This window comes from Austrofundulus limnaeus, unplaced genomic scaffold (assembly GCF_001266775.1).
Source record: "Austrofundulus limnaeus strain Quisiro unplaced genomic scaffold, Austrofundulus_limnaeus-1.0 Scaffold18, whole genome shotgun sequence".
NCBI lineage: Eukaryota > Metazoa > Chordata > Actinopteri > Cyprinodontiformes > Rivulidae > Austrofundulus > Austrofundulus limnaeus.
The window spans coordinates 1,751,698-1,757,813 of NW_013952420.1; the positions used below are offsets into that span (position 1 = coordinate 1,751,698).

Sequence of the window (6,116 nt, forward strand, 5' to 3'; positions counted from 1 at the left end):
ATTTAACACAAAGCAGGAGAGCCACAATTAGCACATCTACCAAGACTATACTTACTTATACACTGAACATCTTTCATATGCTGTGATGCAGGTTTTTCTTGTAAAACAATTTAACTCCATGGTGGCTCCATGTTGAAAAAATGGCTATAAATCTCATGCGTTTGGAATTTACTATTTCTTACTATGTTTCAGAAAAGGATTTTGCTCATGCTGGTAATAATGAAAAGCAAGTGTCTTCTGTTGCTAAATGACATTTAACAAATTATGAACCATTGATAATACATACTTTATAAATCCAATTACTTTTGGGGCATCACTTCCTTTAAAGAAAGCATTTGCAATGATTTCAAGCTTTTCAAACTCAAAAATAATTTGAATTGATGTTGATACAATCATATCTATTGAAAGATAGGAATGATGATGAGGTTATTGCAAATATACAGTATAAGTATGAGAAGGGTGTTCCAAAAACAATAAAATATGACATGACAGAAATTCATAACTGGCAAGATACAGTTTTCTAATGTTATTGAACCAAATAAAACTCTGACAGGGGAGCCCAAAGTGTGGCTCGTGGGCCAAATTTGGCCGGCCAAGCCATTTGATTTGACCCACCAAAAATTGCCATAGTTACTAGGTAACCTGTCATACTATGTAGAAACAGTATTTCCACCTAAAATAATTTTATCCATTGGCCCATTGACTATATAAGGTAGGGCTATTCAACTAAATTGCTCCGGGGCCACAATTAATGCAGACCAACAGCTCAAGGGCCGAACGTCCAGCAACGAAAGTTGTTATGTAAATAAACTAAGTATTACAAAGATCTGTTACCTTTGAAATAGTTTATTTTGCTGTATTTAATCATTAAAACATACAGAACCCTATTTAATAAATGTAGTGATGGTAAAACAAACAAAAAAGAAACATATTATGTCTCTTATTTACCACAGAATATTTTGACATCTCTGACTTGCAAAATTTTTAAACCAATTTTATTTTCGCTTTCATAGTTTTATCTTCAACTGCTTGTAGTTTTAACTGTCTTGGATCTTCATAGAAATGGTTTTTACCAGCTTGTAGCCAAGATTCTGACGTTTCTGTAGACACCAAATACATCTGGGTTTAACTAAAATAACTTAGGGTAATTAAAGTCAAAAACTGGGGGTTTGGGCTTAAGAGGTGAATGAACCAATTGGCGGGCCAAACTTTGGTCAGCTGCCAGTTCAATTGCCCTGATATAAGGGGCTGTAATTCAGATAATTTTCACTCACGGTGCTGACTTCATCTTTGATATATTAAAATTAAACACGAAACATGAAATACAAGTAATAAACATTGATATTTAGATTAGATTTAACCACACATGTAGATTTGTACACTTTATAAGGCCACAAAAACTCATATTTTATCAGTTCATGAAATGTCACATGAGCCTTTGCTGCTTGAGCATATGGCAGACTTTCTTCAAGTGCACAGACTGAAACAAGGTGGGCCACCACACTGGCCACCATAATCGTAAAAATAATGGACTTTAATTAAAAAGTATTTTTATTTCATGTATTATATTTCTGTATTTGGCCCACAGCCAAAGATATTCATTTTGGCCTTCTCAGGGAAAAAGTCTGGGCACCCCTGCTCTAAGATGTAACTTAGAGATGAGCACAAAATTACTTTAAGCTTAATATGAAGCAGATAAAATGTATTTTAAGGCAAAGGGATTTTGGGAGATGTTACGCTAAAGGTTTAAACAACGTCACGTAGCTACAATCAGTTTGAGGTTGGGGAACTTTTAAGATGTTTTCAACAAAAGGCTCATTGAAAGATGGGACCAGTAATTTCTCTGAGCACCTTGTCTCCATCAAATAAACAAATGTTTCACCCTACTGAGTCAATGTCCTTCTGTGTAATGTTAACAGACGCTTGGCTGCTGAAGAAAAGATACTTCTACAGGGAAATTGTAGATTGGTTAGTCTGCCAGACACCTGGGCAGGTGGCTGTGTGACCTTCTGGTCCTACAGTCAGGAAGAGTGGTGGTGATGGTGGTTGCTCAGAGACAGCGTGTCAAATCAGTTTCCAGGAGTTTGGAGGTGGTCTACAGTCTTTTCCAAGTTAACAATTTAAAGTTTAATCGTGAGTATTTACCTAAAGTCTAACTAACTTTAATTTGTTATCTAAATCAAATCCAGTGTTTGCGTTGGTGCATTAAACCTGGGCAAAGGTTTCTGTGGAAATTTTCAGGGAAAATCAAAACAAACTTGAAACAGGAACACTTAGTTGAAGATAGAACCATGGCAGAGAAAGCAATAAAAGAAAAAGGGTTCAAGCTAAGTAAGTTGCAAAGATAGGTTACAAAAATTTCAAGAGTCTTAAAGGAGACAAGACGAGTTCAGACCACTTTAAAGTGGATGACACAAACATTAACGCTGCTGCTCCATGAACCTCCCTTTGCTGTCAGTTATACAGCCAGCTGGACTTCCTGTCCCAAAGTTCCTGCCTAAAGTTTTACCAAGTCAAACAGACACAAAGTCAGCAGAAAATAAATATTTTTATTAATGCACTGTTTTATTTTCTTTTTGAATTTTGGAATCAAATAGTGGAACAAGTCTGACAATGAATGCTCTTATTTTTTTAGCTAACATTGGCTAATGGAAACAATAAAACAAAGAGCAGGCATTCTGGGGTTTTGCTATCATAAAATTGTTGCAGCTTCCTGAGTGGCAGGGCAGAACCTGTTACCTGCAGCTGTTTCCATTCAGCTGATGAGCTCTTGGCTGCTTGGATCTACAAGTCTCTGCTGGAACATTGGTTAATGCATGTCCATGCCATTAGTCTCTGTTCCATGGGTCTTCATCTTGTACCTCCCAGAGTCTCCCTTCAAGCTCAGTCTTCCTTGTAGACTCTCCTACTGGAAAGCACCATCCTCAGACTCTACAAGAACCAAAACTTAACATCAAACCAGTCAGTCTGTTTTGTCCAGCCACTCTCCTACTTCCCTGTGCTGCACTGCTGCCTTACCCTGGAATCCTCTGCCCTCCTCTCCAAGTCTGTAGACAAGAAGACATAGTAAGCCTCAATAGCTTCTTTTGTGAAAACATTTTACAAGACCTGTACTCATGATATCATATCTCCTACGTATCTTACATGCTCCACTGTAGACTCGCCTTGTAAATAAAGCACTTAACTTTCACATACCTGAATGTCTTGAAGCTCTTGGTTTTCAGATCCCTACTCTGAGTTGTACTATTATTGTTTAATCATGATACTAAGCTGCAGTTTTCCTTATGAACATTTCTGAACTAATGTTAGCACTCCTTATATAGAGGGAAAAGTGGTTGAGTGTTTTCCTTATCCAACATCCACCACAAGATGTCTAAATATATTTTCAGCAATAAAAATTAAATTTGAACAGAACTCTGTTAAGCTGCATTTTATTGTTAGAACACAATATAGCAGATAAATGTAATCTTCCATGTATATAAATGTGGTCACAGGACGTGCTGCAAACTATGACTCCTGACATATTGTGCAGCACTTTGGCCGCAATATTTCTTCAGAAAGTGAGTTTGATTCATGAGGTTCCATGCAGGAGGGAGGTCATCAGAAGCCTCACTTCTTTTGTCAAATCACGTCTCATTTTCTGTCTCAAAGTACTTGCTTCTCATTATAAAACAACAAGTGAAAACAACACATGACAATATAGAAACACCTGCAGCTCTCAGTGAGAACAAGATAAAATAAAAAGGAAAAAAAAGCTGTAATGTTTAAAACGTCAATGAAAAATGGGCCTTCCTTTTAGGGAGGACATATTTAAATGAGCAGAAAGCAGACAACGATTAAATGTTTATGTTGAGAATTTTAATCTCCTCTTGTGAGAAATTTACTGAAAGTTTTTTTTTTAAATTTTCATTAATTCTTCAACTCTGAGGGGAAATAAAGTTGGTGCAGCAAAAAAAAGTATAAATAAAACTTGAAAAACAAATAGTTGGCAGGTGCTTTGTGTGGTTTATCCCAGGGGAGTCCCATCTCCATTGAAAATGAGTCACATTAAAAGTTCTCTCTTTGGGCAAACAGTTATGGCTGCATAAAAATATTAGTATGATTACTAATTGCAGCACATATAATAGCATCTATAACAAAGTTTCATAAGTTACATTATTTTTAAGGAAAATACCAGATTATAATGAAACTAAATTTTTTTTTTCAAAGAATGCACATCACCTGCTGCACTGCATGCCAAACGATATAACCTTCCTTCTGTCCCTGTGTCAACAAGGGGGACAAAATTCAAAACTTTGTCCAAATCAAGATTTAAATCCTGTCAATATTTATTGAAGAAATGTTTCATGATAAAATTTTCTTCTCTTTTTAGGAATAAAACTGATCTTTTCCAAATTGTGTTTTGTATTGCATTTGGAACACACATAACCTAACAAATAAAGAAAGAAGAAATATTCATTAGCATTCAATTATTATGCCTTACTCTTTAACAACTTTTCATTTATCTTAGAGATGCATTTCATCACAATCCAGCAAATCAAGAAAAACAATTCTAAAAATCCAGTTATTTGACTTTAAAATAAGAAGAGAAGCTAAAGACAATTAAAGAAATGTTCTGATGCTCTTCCCACACCAAATGCAAATATTAATGAAAAATACAAAATTATTATTTTTTGGCCTGAAACTTGGCTAGCTTTCATGAGAAGAATGCACTAAATACAGTAACAAAAAGAGAAACCATGCAACTATTTCACATTTAAATTATTACCTTTGGGCCAGAAAAACATTAGCAAGAGCCAGATTCGGCCCACTGGCCTCGAGTTTGACCCATGTGCCTTAAGACAACCAAAGGTGGTATTTCTGTATTTATGTCAACATATAAATATCATACAGCAAAAACCCTGATTTCTAATCCTAAGTCTTAACTTTAACTTAACCATAAGGTGACAAAGGTGCTGTCTCATATGCTCAGTTAAATGAATAAAACAGATTTTTTTCCTCCAGCTCTGAGCTGGTTCCCAAAGAGACTCCTTCAGAGTCGACTTTTTGAAGAGCCGCTCAGGAGCTGAAAGAGCAAACTCGTCACACAGTGCTCAGCCAAGAGCCGTTTGAGAGCCGAAAGATCGGGCCCTGTGTGGTGAACCGAGGCAAATGAGCTGGTTCCCAGAAATGAAACGGCAGTCCCATCACTATTATGAAAATGATTTCTAAGTTTGTGTGGAAATGCACCAAAAACCGCTGTTTGAGTGGAATACAATTCAATTTTCCTTGCATCTCGTCAGACCATTGGATTTAAATACTTTCCTATTGATTGTTCTTGGACATATTAAATTATCTCAATGGAATCAAGAGACAAAAAAAGACAGTGAAATCCTAATTTAGACAGCCTACTGAGAAAAAAATAGTTAAAAAATGCAAAATTAGTTTCATAGTTGTATGATGTTTTTCACTGGTTGAAATAATGACTTTAGTATTTATTATATGTTATTTTATAAAGTATGTTTTTATGAGAGCACAGTTTTAATATTATTTATTTATCTGGTTGCAAACAGAGCTAGTACCAAAAAATGGCACTGGCATTTTTCAATCATGTCGAACCACAGTTATTTATATGATATATGAATGGACACAACATACCAGAGGATGTACAGGGGTTAGAGACATTGGGCCTCATGCAAGAACATGTTCGTATTCTTATCCTAAAATTCTCTTACTTTTGTTCGTACAAAGGGTTCGTACGAACATGCCACATCAGATTCAACAAACTCTTCTATCTTCAGGAAAAGTGTGTAAATGAGCTGCGTAAATTTCACCTGTTTGTATCCAGCTGCTCGTGCACGAGGAGAGGTTATTTACATGATTATCACCCCAAAAACACCATATAAGGCTATGTTTCCTGCCCCACATACCAGGAAGTGTCCATTCATAAACGACATCGCAAAGTAAAAAAGAAGAACTTTATGAGTTCGGAGATTGTAGTCCTGCTCTCCGAGATCGAGAAAAAAAAACTGTTCTCTTTAGCAGCATCATGTGGAATTAAAGGAACTGCTTAAAGGAATGAAATGTGCTGTTAATGTCGTGTCTCCTGTGGGTCGTACAGTCACAGAAATAAAAAT

General features: G+C 36.0%; 1 long non-coding RNA gene across 1 annotated transcript in view; it reads right to left on the reverse strand.

The window, feature by feature from the left end:
• Positions 1-3,031: 3,031 nt before the first annotated feature.
• Positions 3,032-6,116, reverse strand: part of LOC106514194 (uncharacterized) — a 35,477-nt gene continuing 32,392 nt past the window's right edge. Inside the window, exon 3 of the long non-coding RNA XR_001309867.1 lies at positions 3,032-3,047. This is a non-coding gene — a long non-coding RNA (uncharacterized LOC106514194). The remainder of the gene's footprint in view (positions 3,048-6,116) is intronic.